The sequence below is a fragment of the Triturus cristatus genome, chromosome 3_1, assembly GCF_964204655.1.
Source record: "Triturus cristatus chromosome 3_1, aTriCri1.1, whole genome shotgun sequence".
Classification (NCBI taxonomy): Eukaryota; Metazoa; Chordata; class Amphibia; order Caudata; family Salamandridae; genus Triturus; species Triturus cristatus.
The window spans coordinates 243932120-243952561 of NC_140583.1; the positions used below are offsets into that span (position 1 = coordinate 243932120).

A 20442-nucleotide genomic window follows, 5' to 3' on the forward strand; every position below is an offset into this window, starting at 1 on the left:
GAAAACTTCCAGATGCTCAAAAATAAAGTAATGCACTGGTTGAAGGAAAATAGACCACTCCCGGGGGGGCTGGACGGGTTGATAATAGGGGTAAGGAGGATCGACTGGATTGGGTACACCAGTAAAAACTTGGGGGGTGACTGTATTATCATCAATTTTCAAGACCCCAGGGTGGCTGGTTGGATTACAAGGCAGGGCTGGGGTATAAGTAGTGGTGGAATTGGTATCGTGGATCTTTCTTTTTTCTACCCAAGACAAACATGCTTACTAAAAGGTGGGCCCATGAATCTAAATAGTTCCACCAATCCTCCGTTGGTAATGATTGCACCCTCACCCTCTACCCCACTGCAATGGCAACCCCAAAATATTGGTTCAAATTATAATAGTCTGGAAGGCACTGAATGTTTGAACTGGGGATATTGACCAAAGCTTAACATAAGGGGATGCCTTCCACACCAGAAGCCAATTTGGGTCCCCGAAACCCCGGAAATGACTACTGATGCTGTGTTGAAGGTAATAGAAGGCGATGAAAATGTTGCATCTGTAGAGGAAATTACCGGGGATTTAATGCAAAACATGAGTGGTGAGGTGTTAATGGAACAGAATACTGTGGACAATGCTCACAATTTGGGAGATGAGGATGATGGACAATTGAGTCCCATGGGATTGCCCATTTCTGATATAATGGGTAGTGATAGCCCTGCTATGGAAAGCTTTGTATCTTGGAACGTTGCAGGATTGGGGAGTAAGTTGATGTTACAATCGTGGGCCGACTTTATTAACGGGTTTGAACTGTGTTTCTTCCAGGAGACTTGGGCCTGTGATCCTATTTACCTCCAAGGCTATCTAAATTTTTCAATCCCGGCATGTCGAGGTCCTAGGGGTAGACCCAAAGGAGGCCTCACAGTTTGGATTAGACAGAGTTTCGGACTTACTGTGAAAATGTGGGACTTGGGCTGCAGAGATATTCAAATGCTACGAATTTCCTCAGTAGAGTGGGGTGTGATAGATTTATATAATGTCTATGCCAGAGGTTGTAATAAGGGGAGTTCCCCCACTTTAGAGGCTCTATTTAATTTTCTGCAATCAAAGTCCCTTGGAAACAGAATAGTAATAGCTGGGGATTTAAATAGGACTTTTGAGCCTCTAGACAGTACCGAAAACCCATTAGGACAGGAAGAGGACAATCTATGGGGTGTTCCCTCCCTGAATCTTGCCCCTGTCAAACGTTGGTCAAAAGATATTCTTTCCTTAAATGCTATGTGTTTAGAATATGGGATGCGTGCCCTCAATGGTAGAACAAAGGGAGATAAGGAAGGTATGTGCACATATGATAATGGTCATAATAGAAGCAGGATAGACTACGTTATTTGTAGTCTTAATCTTTGGCAGGGGGTTTGTGACATGGAAGTTAAGGGCAGGATAGAAAGTGATCACAACCCCCTCTGTGTGACCCACACTTGGTGGAAGCACACTCAGCCTTATCTACATGCTAGTAATGGGTTGCTCCCAGACATGGCGAATAATATGCGTAGATTGAAATGGCCCTCGGTATTGGCGAATGCAGCCTCCATGGATTTTATTGGGTCTGAAGTGGACAAAGCAATTGTTTCCATGGAATTAGCTAGTGCAACACTGCCAGGTTCTAGGGCGATCACTGAAATCCATAACAATCTTTTCGCCACCCTAAAACCATACTTTATGAGAACATGTAAGGGTAATCGCACAGCTTCCTCTAAACCAGCAGGGTGGTTTAACAAACAGTGCAGGGCAGCCAGATTAACACTGGGTAATGCTATTAGAAGCAGGGACAGTGTAGCAATCAAAACTGCCAGGAAGCAATACAATACTAGCATTTTCTTGGCCAAAAAAGACTGGGATGAGAAGCATTGGGAGGAACTGAAGGAGGCTTCTGGAGCAAAGGATTCCAGGCTTTTCTGGAAGATAGTAAAGTGGGGCAGAGGCGGTACCCCAAACAAACCGGATAATAATGTTGATGAATCCGATTGGGTGAATTACTTTAGGCCCCAATATGCTGAAACAAAGGAGTGGGGTGGTGGGGATGTAATCTTGGCTGTATTTCCTAAGGATGATCTGTTTTCCTCCAAGGAAGTTGAATTTGTAATTAGCTCCGTTCAAGGGGGTAGGGCCCCGGGATTAGACGGGATACCCTCGGACGTTTTTAAAAATGATAAAGATAGGTGGGGCAGATATGTGCTCCTATTGGGGAACGCAATTGCAAAGGGTGCGCAAGTCCCGGAACAGTGGAGGGGAGCCATCATTATACCCGTCCACAAAAAAGGAGATCGATCCCTTCCAGCTAACTACAGGCCCATAAGTTTGATTGCCACCGTCCAAAAAGTAATTGGGAAGATGGTGGTAAACAAACTTATGGACTGGGTGGACGAAAATGATTCTCTTTCCCCTTTTCAGGCAGGCTTTCGAAGGGCTACCAGTACCATCGACCAGGTGTTTCGCTTCACTATGCTACGGTGGGGGACGGTTCTTCTTGGTGGGGGCAGCCTGTATGTCGCTTTTGTCGACCTGCGGGCTGCCTTCGACCTAGTCCCAAGGGGTAAGCTCTGGGCAGTGTTAAGTAAGATAGGCATTCCCGCAGAATTGCTTACTTTGGTTATGAGGTTGCACGAATGCAATTTTGCCAAAGTACAGTGGGGGTCAAATGGCCAATCCTCTACTGACTTCCCTGTGGAGCGTGGGGTGCGCCAAGGTTGTGCAATGGCGCCCTTGCTCTTCACATTATATATCAATGGGATAGTCAGCAGGATGCAGGACGCTAGTGTGGATGCGCCTTCGTTGGCGGGCATCAGGGTTCCGATCCTGATGTTCGCTGACGACACTTTGATAATATCCAAAACCCCAGCTGGATTGCAACGGGCCCTGAATGTTTTTGATGACTTTTGCCAGGAGCATGGCCTGGAAGTAAACATAGGCAAGACCAAGCTGATGGCTTTCTCCCAAGGACAGAAGCCTCGCCCTAGGATACACTTGAATAATATCGGGCTTGAGGTCGTAAGGGAGTTCACCTACTTAGGGGTACAAATCGCAAGTAATTATGGTTGGTCCCACCACATAGAAAAGGCGGTCCTGAAACATCAGCAAATATCGGGGGCCTTACGGGTGGAGCACAATAGATCCAAAACAAAACCCATAAAACCTGTCCTCGCTGTATACGATGCTAAGGCAATAGGATCGGCCTTATATGGGGCGGAGCTGTTTGGCTTTGACAACTTAACCTCATTACAGATAGCTGAGAACTGGTTTCTTAGGGGCATTACGGGATTGCCCCAGAGTACACCATTAATCCCCCTTAGTCTTGACCTGGGAAGAAGATCGGTAACCGACCGAGCCAGACTGCGTCCCATCTTATACTGGAGGCGACTTTGGTCCACCCCTGAAATTAGGCATTATGGGGAAGGCTTCCTGGCAATAATCAAGAGTGATACATTCCATAAAATATCATGGCTAAAAAACCTAAGGGTATTGCTAGGCGAACTAGGTCTTTCCAACCTTTGGGACAATCCGTCGGGGGAAGTGTTCCCAAGCAAAAATATACTTAAAGCACTATATTGGGAATGGATAGATGAGAGGCTTTGGAGAAGGGTTAAATCTGACTCAATGGGAGGTCGCTTTTTGGAAAGTAAAATGTGTCCTGCTTTAGAAAATTACTGGGACAGTATAACTGTTCCTATGGACAGAAAGTTGTTTTTCCAATTAAGATCTGGTTCCCTCCCGTTGAGAGATCTAACAGGCAGGTGGAAGAGTTTGAACACCCAGTGCTGCCCAGCATGCGGCGCAACTAAGGAAAGTGTGGGACACTTCCTATTTGCTTGTAAGGCTTATGCCCCCCCAAGAAGGGTCTGGTTAACCCCTATCTGCAAGAACCTTGGGACATCCAGTGCGGCTGAGGCACAGAGAATTATTTGCACTACTTCTGAGGAGCCTATTGTTATGGGAATAGCAAAGTACCTGGGGTGGGCTTGGTCCATTAGACGGAGAGCCCTTTCTGTTTCTCCTAATGTTTCTTGATTATGTTTTATTTGTATAATGTTTTGTTTTACAATGATTAAGCTTGCGCAACTGTTTTAATGTATTGAATGAAATGCCCTGATTAAGTGTGATGTTTTTATAATATGCATGTTGTGCTTTTATGAGTTTATAACTCGAATAAAGCCTTCTACTACTACACTGTATGCCACTGTACTCCACTATACGCCATTCCACTTCACTCTACTACAATCACTCTGCTCAACACCACTCCACTCTACAACAATCTATGCAACACCCTCTATACCACTCCACTCAATGACACTCTACACCTTCCCACTCTACGACAATCTACTTCCTCCATGACACTCCACAACACTCTAAGCCACTCCATGCCACTCAACTCTAGTCTGTGCCACTCTACGCCACTCCATAACACTCCACTCTACGACACTTTACTGTACGACACTCTATTCCATTCCACTCCACGCCATTCTCCTTACGCTACTAACTTTTAGCCATGTTAAAAAGCAGCGACTCTGGTGTACAACATGGCTTGAACATATTCGCAAAGCCAATAGCTCTTGCATTGGACCGACCTATTGGCTTTGCCAATGCTTGTTTTAAATAGTTTTCTTATCCTCTGAAACTCTCTGGGATACACAACAAGGTCCATGGTCCGGTTAGTCCTACCCGGCCTGCTTACACCTTTTATTTTTATTTTCATTTTCAGGACACAAGACCAATCCCTCTGGTATGAAATGGCAGCTGCAGCGTTTCTCTTTAACTTGTAGCCAGCCAATCAGAGCGCGAGTGTGCTCGGGATTCACAGGAGCTATTCAATCCAGCGGGAGCGAGACAGCCGATGAGGAAAGAGGCCCTCTCAGTCAATCACATTGGTTTATTATTTGAAATTGCATGACTCTCGTGGATGTCCACGCACCTAGCCATCCAGATATACAAATCTTTCTTTTCTAACCTTCATTTCTTGAAAACTACTGAACAGATTTACACCAAATCACAAAAAGCATGCTTTTGGGATCAAGATCTAGCTTTCGTCTAAATTTGGTGTGATTCTGTTCAGCCTTGTGGCCTGTAGAGCTGTTCAAAATTCCCATTGGAAATTGAATGGGAAAATTGCGTTTTGGGATCCTCCTTTTGTCTCCGCCCCTGTTTGATGGATCACCCTGAAACTTTCAAGGAAGGAGCTCAAGTGGATGAACTTTTTTTGGAACGTTTTGTACAGATTTGTCAAACGGCACAGGAATATCTCACGCTGACCAGGAAAGATGCACAACATGCCATACAGGCATTACACAGGAGACTGTATGACTCGGAAGATAAGACGGGCAGGTTGCTTGCCTGGCTCAGCAAGAAAGAATTAGACAGCAGGTGGGTGACACAGATACGGGAGGAGGACGGACAGATCTGCGTTACCCCAGTGGAAATAGCTAACGCTTTTGCAGATTATTATGAGGCCTTTTATACACAGTGCGCCTTGGCTGACACTACATACATGCGAGATTATCTGCAGACGATACAGCTCCCCAGACTAGAGGAAGAGGACCTACAATCCCTAGACGGTAAGCTTACGAAAGAGAAAATCATGCCGGCCATTGGCCAGTTAAAAACTGGGAAGGCACCTGGGCCGAACGGGCTCCCCCCGGAGTTCGTCAAGCAACATGCGACTCTCTTTTGCCCGCACCTCCTCCAGCTCTACTGGAGGCACACGAGGTGGGGAGCCTCCCCAGGGACTTGAGGGCTGCCACAATAGCAGTGATCCCTAAGGAAGACCGACCCCCAGACCGTTGTAGCTCTTATCGTCCTATCTCACTGATTAACTTAGAGACCAAAATACTTGCCAGGGTGTTAGCAAACAGGCTCACAGGGGTTGTCTCTGTCTTATTCACAGAGACCAGTCGGGCTTCATGCCCAAAAGGTCAACAAGGCTTAATCTGAGACTGCTGCATAACTGGCTAGAAGTGGTGATTAAGAGAGATGACCCACATTTCATTTTGTCCCTTGATGCCGAGAAGGCATTCGACACGGTACACTGGCCCTTTCTCATGTCTGTACTAGAGACGTTTGGCTTCGGACCAGAGTTCCGGCAGTGGATCACCGTCCTATACGACAGGCCTTTACGACAGGCCTGTGGCACGGGTCAGAGTCAATGGGGTTTTATCAAGGGAATTTCCTATAGGCAGGGGCACGCGCCAGGGCTGTCCTTTATCCCCCCTGCTCTTTGCCCTGGTACTAGAAGCACTCGCTTGTGTGATCTGTACGCACGCAGACATAACAGGCTTTCAGATGGATGGGGTGACAGAGTCCGACGAGTGCATATCCTTATGTGCGGACAATATATTGTTGTATGTGACGCATCTGGATACCACGCTCCCAAGTATTATGAGGAGTTCTGAACTCTACGGCGCACAGGCGGGTTATAAGATTAACTGGGGAAAATCCTGCTTATATCAGACGGGTGGGGGTGACGGGTACACCCTGGATCCAAGTCAGCTTCAGATGACTTCAGAGGGCATTAAGTATTTAGGTATTTATGTAACAATGAACGTGAAGCTAGCACTGGATCACAATTTGTACAGGGTGCTGCGAGATGTTCGTGAGGATGTGGGGAGATGGAGGTCCCTGCCGCTGACCCTGCTAGGCAAGGCGGCCCTATACAAAATGATAGTGCTCCCCAAATTACTTTACATGCTACAAAACACTTATCAGTTGATACCAGAGGAGGTGTTCAATAGAATTGACAAAGTACTACGGACGTTCCTCTGGGACAGAAGGCCGCCGAGGGTAGCATTGGCGACGTTGAAGCGTAATCAATATAATGGCGGCATCTCCTTACCAGACCTTGGGGCGTATTATAGGGCATAGCAAAACCAAAGGAAATGATGGACGGAGTGTTGAACATTGCAAGCACTCACCCCCAGTCAACTGATCTGGGTTTAATCCACCACCGTTCTTTAGCCCACTCTGCCACCCCAGTTCAGACATGGCCATATGCAAATCAGTCTGACCCTGTGCCTCATGGGAACAGTCCAGCCCGAACTGCTAAGCCATGTCTTCCCTGGACCGGAAACAAGCTTCCTAGGACCGGTTTCTGGCATTTCAGCCGTCTTCAGCCAGGCTTGCTTGAATCCAGTGGCAAAGTGAGCAAGGGACTCACGTCTGAGCATACCCTGCCAACTTATGGCGAACAAAGCAAAACCAAAGGAAATGATGGACGGAGTGTTGAGTCCCTTGCTCACTTTGCCACTGGATTCAAGCAAGCCTGGCTGAAAACGGCTGAAATGCCAGAAACCGGTCCTAGGAAGCTTGTTTCCGGTCCAGGGAAGACATGGCTTGGCAGTTCGGGCTGGACTGTTCCCATGAGGCACAGGGTCAGACTCATTTGCATATGGCCATGTCTGAACTGAGGTGGCAGAGTGGGCTAAAGAACGGTGATGGATTAAACCCAGATCAGTTGACTGGGGGTGAGTGCTTGCAATGTTCAACACTCCGTCCATTATTTCCTTTGGTTTTTGCTTTGTTCGCCATAAGTTGGCAGGGTATGCTCAGACGTGAGTCCCTTGCTCACTTTGCCACTGGATTCAAGCAAGCCTGGCTGAAGACGGCTGAAATGCCAGAAGCCGGTCCTAGGAAGCTTGTTTCCGGTCCAGGGAAGACATGGCTTGGCAGTTCGGACTGGACTGTTCCCATGAGGCACAGGGTCAGACTGATTTGCATATGGCCATGTCTGAACTGAGGTGGCAGAGTGGGCTAAAGAACGGTGATGGATTAAACCCAGATCAGTTGACTGGGGTGAGTGCTTGCAATGTTCAACACTCCGTCCATCATTTCCTTTGGTTTTTGCTTTGTTCGCCATAAGTTGGCAGGGTATGCTCAGACGTGAGTCCCTTGCTCACTTTGCCACTGGATTCAAGCAAGCCTGGCTGAAGACGGCAGAAATGCCAGAAACCGGTCCTAGGAAGCTTGTTTCCGGTCCAGGGAAGACATGGCTTGGCAGTTCGGGCTGGACTGTTCCCATGAGGCACAGGGTCAGACTGATTTGCATATGGCCATGTCTGAACTGGGGTGGCAGAGTGGGCTAAAGAACGGTGATGGATTAAACCCAGATCAGTTGACTGGGGGTGAGTGCTTGCAATGTTCAACACTCCGTCCATCATTTCCTTTGGTTTTTGCTTTGTTCGCAATAAGTTGGCAGGGTATGCTCAGACGTGAGTCCCTTGCTCACTTTGCCACTGGATTCAAGCAAGCCTGGCTGAAATGCCAGAAACCGGTCCTAGGAAGCTTGTTTCCGGTCCAGGGAAGACATGGCTTGGCAGTTCGGGCTGGACTGTTCCCATGAGGCACAGGGTCAGACTGATTTGCATATGGCCATGTCTGAACTGAGGTGGCAGAGTGGGCTAAAGAACGGTGATGGATTAAACCCAGATCAGTTGACTGGGGGTGAGTGCTTGCAATGTTCAACACTCCGTCCATCATTTCCTTTTGTTTTTGCTTTGTTTGCCATAAGTTGGCAGGGTATGCTCAGACGTGAGTCCCTTGCTCACTTTGCCACTGGATTCAAGCAAGCCTGGCTGAAGTCGGCTGAAATGCCAGAAACCGGTCCTAGGAAGCTTGTTTCCGGTCCAGGGAAGACATGGCTTGGCAGTTCGGGCTGGACTGTTCCCATGAGGCACAGGGTCAGACTGATTTGCATATGGCCATGTCTGAACTGAGGTGGCAGAGTGGGCTAAAGAACGGTGATGGATTAAACCCAGATCAGTTGACTGGGGGTGAGTGCTTGCAATGTTCAACACTCCGTCCATCATTTCCTTTGGTTTTTGCTTTGTTCGCCATAAGTTGGCAGGGTATGCTCAGACGTGAGTCCCTTGCTCACTTTGCCACTGGATTCAAGCAAGCCTGGCTGAAGACGGCTGAAATGCCAGAAACCGGTCCTAGGAAGCTTGTTTCCGGTCCAGGGAAGACATGGCTTGGCAGTTCGGGCTGGACTGTTCCCATGAGGCACAGGGTCAGACTGATTTGCATATGGCCATGTCTGAACTGAGGTGGCAGAGTGGGCTAAAGAACGGTGATGGATTAAACCCAGATCAGTTGACTGGGGGTGAGTGCTTGCAATGTTCAACACTCCGTCCATCATTTCCTTTGCTTTTTGCTTTGTTCGCCATAAGTTGGCAGGGTATGCTCAGACGTGAGTCCCTTGCTCACTTTGCCACTGGATTCAAGCAAGCCTGGCTGAAGACGGCTGAAATGCCAGAAACCGGTCCTAGGAAGCTTGTTTCCGGTCCAGGGAAGACATGGCTTGGCAGTTCGGGCTGGACTGTTCCCATGAGGCACAGGGTCAGACTGATTTGCATATGGCCATGTCTGAACTGAGGTGGCAGAGTGGGCTAAAGAACGGTGATGAATTAAACCCAGATCAGTTGACTGGGGGTGAGTGCTTGCAATGTTCAACACTCCATCCATCATTTCCTTTGGTTTTTGCTTTGTTCGCCATAAGTTGGCAGGGTATGCTCAGACGTGAGTCCCTTGCTCACTTTGCCACTGGATTCAAGCAAGCCTGGCTGCAGACGGCTGAAATGCCAGAAACCGGTCCTAGGAAGCTTGTTTCCGGTACAGGGAAGACATGGCTTGGCAGTTCGGGCTGGACTGTTCCCATGAGGCACAGGGTCAGACTGATTTGCATATGGCCATGTCTGAACTGAGGTGGCAGAGTGGGCTAAAGAACGGTGATGGATTAAACCCAGATCAGTTGACTGGGGGTGAGTGCTTGCAATGTTCAACACTCCGTCCATCATTTCCTTTGGTTTTTGCTTTGTTCGCCATAAGTTGGCAGGGTATGCTCAGACGTGAGTCCCTTGCTCACTTTGCCACTGGATTCAAGCAAGCCTGGCTGAAGACGGCAGAAATGCCAGAAACCGGTCCTAGGAAGCTTGTTTCCGGTCCAGGGAAGACATGGCTTGGCAGTTCGGGCTGGACTGTTCCCATGAGGCACAGGGTCAGACTGATTTGCATATGGCCATGTCTGAACTGAGGTGGCAGAGTGGGCTAAAGAACGGTGATGGATTAAACCCAGACCAGTTGACTGGGGGTGAGTGCTTGCAATGTTCAACACTCCGTCCATCATTTCCTTTGGTTTTTGCTTTGTTCGCCATAAGTTGGCAGGGTATGCTCAGACGTGAGTCCCTTGCTCACTTTGCCACTGGATTCAAGCAAGCCTGGCTGAAGACGGCTGAAATGCCAGAAACCGGTCCTAGGAAGCTTGTTTCTGGTCCAGGGAAGACATGGCTTGGCAGTTCGGGCTGGACTGTTCCCATGAGGCACAGGGTCAGACTGATTTGCATATGGCCATGTCTGAACTGAGGTGGCAGAGTGGGCTAAAGAACGGTGATGGATTAAACCCAGATCAGTTGACTGGGGGTGAGTGCTTGCAATGTTCAACACTCCGTCCATCATTTCCTTTGGTTTTTGCTTTGTTCGCCATAAGTTGGCAGGGTATGCTCAGACGTGAGTCCCTTGCTCACTTTGCCACTGGATTCAAGCAAGCCTGGCTGAAGACGGCTGAAATGCCAGAAACCGGTCCTAGGAAGCTTGTTTCCGGTCCAGGGAAGATATGGCTTGGCAGTTCGGGCTGGACTGTTCCCATGAGGCACATGGTCAGACTGATTTGCATATGGCCATGTCTGAACTGAGGTGGCAGAGTGGGCTAAAGAACGGTGATGGATTAAACCCAGAACAGTTGACTGGGGGTGAGTGCTTGCAATGTTCAACACTCCGTCCATCATTTCCTTTGGTTTTTGCTTTGTTTGCCATAAGTTGGCAGGGTATGCTCAGACGTGAGTCCCTTGCTCACTTTGCCACTGGATTCAAGCAAGCCTGGCTGAAGTCGGCTGAAATGCGAGAAACCGGTCCTAGGAAGCTTGTTTCCGGTCCAGGGAAGACATTGCTTGGCAGTTCGGGCTGGACTGTTCCCATGAGGCACAGGGTCAGACTGATTTGCATATGGCCATGTCTGAACTGAGGTGGCAGAGTGGGCTAAAGAACGGTGATGGATTAAACCCAGATCAGTTGACTGGGGGTGAGTGCTTGCAATGTTCAACACTCCGTCCATCATTTCCTTTGGTTTTTGCTTTGTTCGCCATAAGTTGGCAGGGTATGCTCAGACGTGAGTCCCTTGCTCACTTTGCCACGGGATTCAAGCAAGCCTGGCTGAAGACGGCTGAAATGCCAGAAGCCGGTCCTAGGAAGCTTGTTTCCGGTCCAGGGAAGACATGGCTTGGCAGTTCGGGCTGGACTGTTCCCATAAGGCACAGGGTCAGACTGATTTGCATATGGCCATGTCTGAACTGAGGTGGCAGAGTGGGCTAAAGAACGGTGATGGATTAAACCCAGATCAGTTGACTGGGGGTGAGTGCTTGCAATGTTCAACACTCCATCCATCATTTCCTTTGGTTTTTGCTTTGTTCGCCATAAGTTGGCAGGGTATGCTCAGACGTGAGTCCCTTGCTCACTTTGCCACTGGATTCAAGCAAGCCTGGCTGCAGACGGCTGAAATGCCAGAAACCGGTCCTAGGAAGCTTGTTTCCGGTCCAGGGAACACATGGCTTGGCAGTTCGGGCTGGACTGTTCCCATGAGGCACAGGGTCAGACTGATTTGCATATGGCCATGTCTGAACTGAGGTGGCAGAGTGGGCTAAAGAACAGTGATGAATTAAACCCAGATCAGTTGACAGGGGGTGAGTGCTTGCAATGTTCAACACTCCGTCCATCATTTCCTTTGGTTTTTGCTTTGTTCGCCATAAGTTGGCAGGGTATGCTCAGACGTGAGTCCCTTGCTCACTTTGCCACTGGATTCAAGCAAGCCTGGCTGAAGACGGCTGAAATGCCAGAAACCGGTCCTAGGAAGCTTGTTTCCGGTCCAGGGAAGACATGGCTTGGCAGTTCGGGCTGGACTGTTCCCATGAGGCACAGGGTCAGACTGATTTGCATATGGCCATGTCTGAACTGAGGTGGCAGAATGGGCTAAAGAACGGTGATGGACTAAACCCAGATCAGTTGACTGGGGGTGAGTGCTTGCAATGTTCAACACTCCGTCCATCATTTCCTTTGGTTTTTGCTTTGTTCGCCATAAGTTGGCAGGGTATGCTCAGACGTGGGTCCCTTGCTCACTTTGCCACTGGATTCAAGCAAGCCTGGCTGAAGACGGCTGAAATGCCAGAAACCGGTCCTAGGAAGCTTGTTTCCGGTCCAGGGAAGACATGGCTTGGCAGTTCGGGCTGGACTGTTCCCATAAGGCACAGGGTCAGACTGATTTGCATATGGCCATGTCTGAACTGAGGTGGCAGAGTGGGCTAAAGAACGGTGATGGATTAAACCCAGATCAGTTGACTGGGGGTGAGTGCTTGCAATGTTCAACACTCCGTCCATCATTTCCTTTGGTTTTTGTTTTGTTTTGTATTATAGGGCATCCCATCTAATAGTAGTGAATGACTGGGAGCATACAGAGAGACATCACACCACATACGCTTTAGAACTAGCGCAATTCGTTAACCACCTGTACACACATTACATATATGGGGCGGGGGGGCTACACAGCTCCTCACCGCAACGCGGATCGTCCTAGTAGCATGGAAACAGACGGAAAGACAGATGAAATGGGGCGGTAGGATTACTAGGGAAACCCCGTTATGGGTGGGAAGTCGCCTGCCAGAAATTAGGAAGTTGGGAGGCTTTAGGTAATGGGACCTGTTGGGCATTTCACAACTTAAAGACATACTACACCGTAAAGAGTCACTTTTGCACGTCTACAGACGGAATATGACATGAACTCGACTCAATACTACAAATATTTACAATTGAAACATGCCTGGCGGGCGCAGGGCTTAGACACTGGTGCTATCCCCAAATACGCACCCTTAGAGGGACGTCTCTTGATGGGAGAGAAAGCAGAAAAAGCAGTCTTCTGGACGTATAGAACAATCATAAACAACAAACCAGATACATTGCAGAAGCTGCGAAGGAGATGGGAATCGGAGATGAGCGAGATGGATGATTTGGACTGGGAGATGGCATTGATGCATCCCCGCGAAGTAGCCATCAGATCGCACCTCAGGCTAATTCAATACAAATATTTACACAGGGCATACTACAATAGAGCGCGGTTGCACCGCATTGGAAGGGCTGAAACACCCACATGCTTGCGTTGTCTAGGGTCGGAAGGTACATTTTATCATACGGTTTGGGAGTGCTCCGAGATTCAAAGGTATTGGATGACTCTGATGGGGAAAATGGAGAGTGTCCTAGGGGCGGAGATCCCACTCACCCCTTCGTTTGTCCTATTGGGAATATCCACAGATATTGACCTCCCTAAGCCTGGGTTGATCCTGCTGCAGCTGGGGTTGGTGGTTGCAAAACGGGACATAGCCAGGAAATGGGGGGCCGCTGAGGGAGCATCTCTTGTTGAGTGGAGAAAGAGCATGGACATGTATATGCTAGGTGAGAAGACAACATACAAGGCACGGGGCTGCCCCAAAAAGGTTTGGAAAATATGGAAGCCTTGGCTTGCACACTATGGACTCTCGCTCTCTGACTCACAATGATTAAACAAGGCCGGATATGTGGTTGGTGGGGTGGGACGGAATACGCGATAATGCTCCGACACATGATAGTATAAGTATATTTTGATTCCTTTTTACTGCTGATTGGACACGCTGCTGCTGTTTATAGGGAAATGCTTATGTATCTAATTGGGATTCATTGTTTTTGTTTTGCAATGAGAGAAAATGTCAATAAAAATATTTATATAAAAAAAAAAAAGATTTGTCAAATGGCGCCTAAGTTATTAGCAAATCAAAAAAACACTCATGTGGTAACTAGGTCCCAACTATACGCAGTGGCAATCACCACTGTGTAATAAATATGTATATATTGGGATGAACAATGATGAAGAGATGCATGTACATCTTTAAATTAATTAACTTAGATCAATGTAGCCCTCGCTTTCTACCCTTTGAAAACTCCGGTTCCTTTTCATAGGAGTTTATTTTCTGTTGTTTAATTTTGAGCTAGTTTATTTTAGTTTTATACATGTGTATTTATAATAACATTGAGCATTTAATTCCCTGTTATCTGTAATTTTTGTGATTTTTTACAAATTGCTTTCATGCACATTCTCGTTGGTTGTCATCATGGCACATGTGTTTGGAAATATATTGAATGCGAATATTGAGATGCATTTCTGCCTAATCAGACTTTGTTTTCTACGACCTATAGTCTATTAATTGCCATAACCACGCTCTCTTGTCTCATATTCTGAAATTGAAGTATAAATTATCACTATTGGATTTTGTACCTGCATTATGATTAAACCTTTGTCCCCTCTTTTGTCTTTCCCCTCTAGACTGGACCTGTGAAGCCCACAAGCACTACCGTTACCGTTAGGTGATACGAGCACGGAGTCTTAGGTGGTTGTTTTACAACCACCTTCTCCTTTTCTTATGTACTCTTGTGAACATGGGCCTCACTGATTTGTTGCATTTTCATGATTAAAGATATGTGCACTTTATATAAAGATATATATATCTTGTGTTAACCTATAGTGGGGATTGTTTATAGAGACAAAGGTTCATTGCCAAAATCTCCCTTCACACTGAGTATTCTCATTGTGAATTGGGGTACTATACCCCGAATTTTCTAATTTCTTGGCTGAAATAACGTATAGTGCTTTCCTTTTGAATGAGAGGATAACAAAATGTCTTGATAAAAAGGTGATTGCTCTAGCAAAGTCAGCGATCAATTTGTGGTTATATGAGGTTTGAAATTCAGTCTAAACGAGATATGTTTATTGACTATACATTCCGAATTTAATTTAAATACTGTGACCATGAGATGCATATGTATTTCCTGAAGGAAGAATAATTGTAATTACGAAGATCTTCACTATCTCATGAATACGCCGTTGTGCATGAATTTATATAAATATTCTTTATTATGAGTTACAGGATTGAGGGACTACATGTTCTTACAAGTCTTTTGTTTATGTCGTGTGATTTCCTTTAAGAGATTGAACTCTGAACTTATGGTCATGTGACCAAGAGCTTGTTTGCTCGAAACGCGTCTTTTTGCCCTGTTGAAATAAATCGAACATTATCTAAAACTGGATTTGTGTGGCTCGTGCTTGCAGAAAGAAGTTACTTGCGAGCTTTTGTTGGATATATATATACAATGTACAACAATCCTGCTGCCCCCTTTGAAAAACAATACTGGATAAGAAACACAAAATGCATGTTCTTGCAGTAAAAACTACAAAGGCCACCATCAAGGACTAGGTTGTCTAATTTCAATCAGTCACATGAAAACACAATGCCTGTTGCTCTTAGTCAAGAACTTGAAAATGCTTCAAACTTAATTCTCATTGACTTGTAGTTCCTAGGAGTCCCCAGGACCTGCGCTTTTTGGATGACCTAACCTGAGGGCTTGGTGTCCTAACCGCTTTCGGACACCCCCACATGATCTGTCTGTTGTTAGAATAGCTAGCTCTACAGTGCCACTACTACCCCCCTGTATTCTACATTGGAGTAGGTTGTCTATGGCAACCACGGAACATGACAAATCTGATTTTATGTCAAGACAGGAGGTTAGCATTATGCATTTAACTTTTATTTCCCCACGTCTGAGCAGCACCATTAAAAGCTCATGGAATCCTTATACATCACAATCAAAAAAGAATCCTTAAGTCCATAAATAACATGTGACCACCATCTTCTTCCTCTTTTGTCTGCTGCTTCTGAGCAGGTAAGTATTTGTCTTTTTTATGACATTGTATTGAGTAAATGAGTATTTTATAAAGTATGATTTTTGGAAAAGTTTGTTGTGATACCCAATTTATGGGTGTATGTTTGAGTGCAGTATGAATGTTTAATTATAATTAAGAGATTTATGAGGAATTGTTTTTATGATTAAGGGAAATTAATATTTGATAAAATATTTATAATGTGAGTATTTATCTGAAATAGATTTGTGTTTAGTTGAGGTGTGCTGCGGTCCATTAATTGGGTACTTTACATTTGTTAAGGTAACGCGAGCGCGATTTTCAAAAGAATTGTTAAATTGAGCGAGTTTATATTTAAAACCGCTCGCGCTTACCGAGTTTTCATCCTTTTTCAAAGGAATGGTAGAACGAGCAGTCACGAGGCTCACCGGTGTCGTTTTGGATTTGGGAGAGCGAGCTTCCTGACGTGCACGCGTGAAGCAGGCTCTCCTATTGGCTGGTGCTGGGGCAGCTTTCAACAGGAAATAGAGCTTGTTTTAAGTAGAAGCTCTGTTTTTGTGTCAGGAGAAAGGGCAATTTGAGCAGAGATGAGCGTTTTAAGTAGGAGTTTTTGAAGTAAATTAAGACAAGTGTATAAAATAATAAGGAAGGGTATTTTGGCACTCTTGAGTATAAAGAAATATTTTAAAGAATTTAAAAAATGGAAAATAGCAATGAGGAACAGGAAATGTTAATAAGGGATATTATTAATTAAGAGATAAAGGAGATAATACATGAGTCTGTTAAGCAGGCTTTAGGTAAAAGAAGAATTAATGAAGAAGAGGATTATTTTTCAGTTTTAGAAGATGAGAATGAAAGCGGTTCTGGAGGAAATGTTTATCTAAAAATAAATATTTAAATGAGAAGAAGGGTCAGAGTGGAGTCCCAAGCGGCTCGAATTGGAGCGGTATCCGACGAGATACAGAGGAAAACCACTGGGAAGAGAGGGAGAGCATCAGGTAATGCATTAAACATAAGTGATGATGAATTAGATGAATACGTTTTGGACCTTGGCTATAATGATGGTTTAGGTGAGGAATTTGAGGACAGTGGAAGAGAGAACGGTAAGTAATTGGTGGAAGATCCTTTCGGGGAGCTTGTATTTAGCCAGAAAGACATTAGGCACCCTAGAGGTAAAGACTGGTGGCCACTTGAGCATATGGCAGACTATATCAAGGCTAGAATAAGAAAACCACTGGAGAAGGAGGAGAGAAACATGCAGGCAGAATGCTCAACATTGAGTAGAAACATTAAAGAGAAAGTGACTATGACTCTGAATATTGACCCAGAGCTTATAACTTACCTTTTTGAAATGGGAAAGGATCCAAGGATGGGTTTGGACAGGTCGTTAAAACAGTGTCAAGATAAGGTACTTGACATTTTGGGGCCTTTGACAAAAAATGTTGATGCCATTAAGGAGGCTTACCGTAAGAATTTAGATCTTGATCTTGCATTATTGCATGGTTGGTGCCAGAGGGCAATCTGTTTTTTAGGGAATGCTAAAGCTAGCATACTATCTGAAAGAAGCAAGACTATCTTGATGAGGATTAATCCTAAATTGGGTGATTTAGCCAATAGAGAGTCCAGCAAAGAGGCACGCGGACAATTATTTGGTGAAGGAATGGTTAAATCTTTAACAAAGTATGTGCATACTCCCACCAGCCTGGACAAGGCACATTATTCAATGCGCAGGGTATTTAGCATTAGTGGTTTTTATGGCTGGGTCGGTAGAAGAGGGCAAGCTACTGGCCAAACTAATTTCAGAGCCCAATATCGGAACCAGAGAAGGGGTTATGCAAGAGGACAAGGAAGTTACAATTTCTTCCCACAAAGAGGAAGAAGCCGGGCTTGTGGCTTCAGAGGAAGAGAACAAAGTCAGAGCCAAAATCAGAACCAGGGTGAGTATGAGGACTGGTACTTTTTCTAGCCCGAAAAGTTTAGGAGGAAGATTGAAGTATTTCAAGCGAAATGGAGGGATTCTAGAGACTATAGGAGGTTTTCGAATAGGTTTCGATTCAATCCCTATTCAGGTAAAAGAACCACACAAGCTGGTTTTTCAAGAAGAGTTATTAGTAATAGTAGAAAACGAGGTGCGTATGATGTTAGAGAAGGATGCAACTATGCGAGTGAGGTAGGAAAATAAAGGATTTGTAAGTACTCTGTTCCTTGTAGAAAAGGACAAAGGTTGGAGACCGGTTATAAATCTAAGGAATTTAAATCAGTTTGTGAATTATCGTCATTTCAAGATGGAAGGTATTCATCTTTAGAGAGATGTTCTTCAATATGGAGATTGGATGGTGAAAATGGATCTGAAGGATGTGTATTTCACTATTCCTGTAGCTGAAGAAAGTCAGAAATACCTACAGTTCAGGTGGAAGGGTCAATTATTTCAGTTTCAGAGCCTTCCAATTGGTCTTTCCTCTGCCCATTGGTGTTTCACGAAGGTTATGAGGTCTGTGGTAAGTTACTTCAGGGAAAGTGGTATCAGGATGATAATTTATCTTGACGATATTTTGATTATGAATCAAGATTTAGTGATTCTAAAGCAACATTTGTTAATCGTTATGAGCACTTTGGAAAGTTTAGGTTTTCTAAGAAATTTAGAGAAGTCAGTTTTGGGACCTGTAAGGAAGGGGGAGTTTCTGGGTTTTGTGGTTGACACATGTGCGTGTCAATTGTGTCTTCCGGAGAAGAAGGTGAAAAAGATAAAACAAGTAATTCAGAAAGTTATAAACAGGTAAAGAGTAACTTTGAGAGATTTGGCAAGGGTGATTGGTCTACTGTCTTCGTCAATTCAGGCGGGCCCACTACATTACAGAGCACGACAGCATATGAAAAATTCAGGGATGTCAAAAGGTTTGTGGTATGGAGACATGGTGGATGTATCTTTGGAAGCAAAGGAGGAATTGATTTGGTGGAGAGAGAACAGGGATGCGTGGAATGGCCGGGCACTTTTTGGTGTTTGCCCAGAATTTGTTTTAGAGATGGATGAGAGCAATCTTGGTTGTGGCGCGTCAGGTCTGGGGTAAGAAACTGGGGGGTGTGCTCCCCGTGGGAGAAAGAGAGTCATATACATTTTCTGGAGATGAGAGCAGGCTTGTTTGCTTTGAAGAGTTTCGATCAAAGGGCCTGGCGGAGTTAGCGAAAGAAATTTGAGAGTTTTGTCTGGAGCACAAAATTGGTTTGAAGGCAGAGTATTTACCAGAAGTCCAAAATGAGTTGGCAGATTGGAACTCAAGGAATATGATAGATTATAGCGATTGGAAGCTAAGAGAGGAGTTTTTCATGCAAGTGATGGTTTGAATGGGTCCTCTGGAAATGAATCTCTTTGTGTCAAGGTTAACCTTCCAGTTGGAGAGGTATGTGAGTTGGAGACCAGATCCAGGGGCCGTGGCAGTGGATGCATTCTTACAGGATTGGAGAGGGGTGAAGGGTTATGCCTTTCCCCCGTTCTCTATGATTCAGAGAGTTCTGGTTCAGGTGAGGAAGCAGAGATCCGAAATAGTTTTGTTAACTCCATTGTGGAAGAGTCAAGCTTGGTTCCCTTCTGTGATGGAGTTAGCAGTGACAGAGCCACTTTTGATTTGGGCTTTCAGAGGTCTTTTGAGGAATGTGGAAGGCGAAGAACACCCCTTGGTGGAATCGGGTTTTCTCAACCTTCTAGTATGGAAGGTATCAGGGGTTCAAGAGCATTCACAGATCTTTCTGGAATGGCTGCAAAATTATTGTTTGAGTCCTGGGTACCAGGGACGAGAAAGAGATATAAAGGGTCTTGGAAGGTTTGGCTTCATTGGTGCATAGAAAGGGGTTTGGATCCCTTGGAAGCAATTGACGTTCAAGTAGCTAATTTTTTGGCTGGTTTGTTCGAGAAGGGAATCTGTTATAGGACTGTGAACAGTTATAGGTCGGCAATTTCTGCAGGCCATTCTTTGTCATGGTGCGCCCATTGGAAGGAGTCCATTAGTTTGTAGAGTTATGAAAGGGATTCGGATTAAGAGGCCTCCGGAATCTAAGTATAAGTCTTTATGGGATAATGACTTGGTTCTGAAGTCGTTTGTGGGTTGCCCAAGAAATAAGTTCTTGGATTCTAGGGATTATCCTGGAAGTTAGCTACTTTATTGTGCCTTATTTCTTTCAGGAGAGTTTCGGATGTCAAGGCTTTGGCGATTTCACATAGGTTTGATCAACCTAATTTTTTTGGAAACAGATTTTATTGATTCGTTGTACATTCTGCATTATTAACATGAGACAGGATCATTTCCCAGACATCAATAAATGACTTCTCGTCTTTTACATGTAGTATCAAATATGCTTGGAAGCAGCTTCACTGTTGATATCTCCACTTCCCACAACGTACCTGCGACCATTCACTTAATTAGCAGTTCTAAGATAGTAACGATCTATATCCCCATCTGGAGGATCCAGTTAATAAGCATCTCTGCGAGGCCTCGCTCTGGTCTATCCCAGTAGTTAACGGGTTAACAAAACACCCCCTACCCTCCCTCCGCCCCTCCAACTTCCCCCCCTCCCACCGTCAGACATGTCGCTCCATCCGCCATCTCTCAGTGTTAAGAGTGAGTCACACTCGTTGAACACCTGGTATCTCAGTGCCA

The 20442-nt window shown here is 45.6% G+C and overlaps 1 long non-coding RNA gene across 1 annotated transcript in view; it reads left to right on the plus strand.

Moving 5' to 3' along the window:
• Positions 1 to 15171, plus strand: part of LOC146860017 (uncharacterized) — a 56146-nt gene extending 40975 nt beyond the window's left edge. The window contains exon 3 of the long non-coding RNA XR_014978761.1: positions 14420 to 15171. This is a non-coding gene — a long non-coding RNA (uncharacterized LOC146860017). The remainder of the gene's footprint in view (positions 1 to 14419) is intronic.
• The last annotated feature ends 5271 nt before the right edge of the window (positions 15172 to 20442 follow it).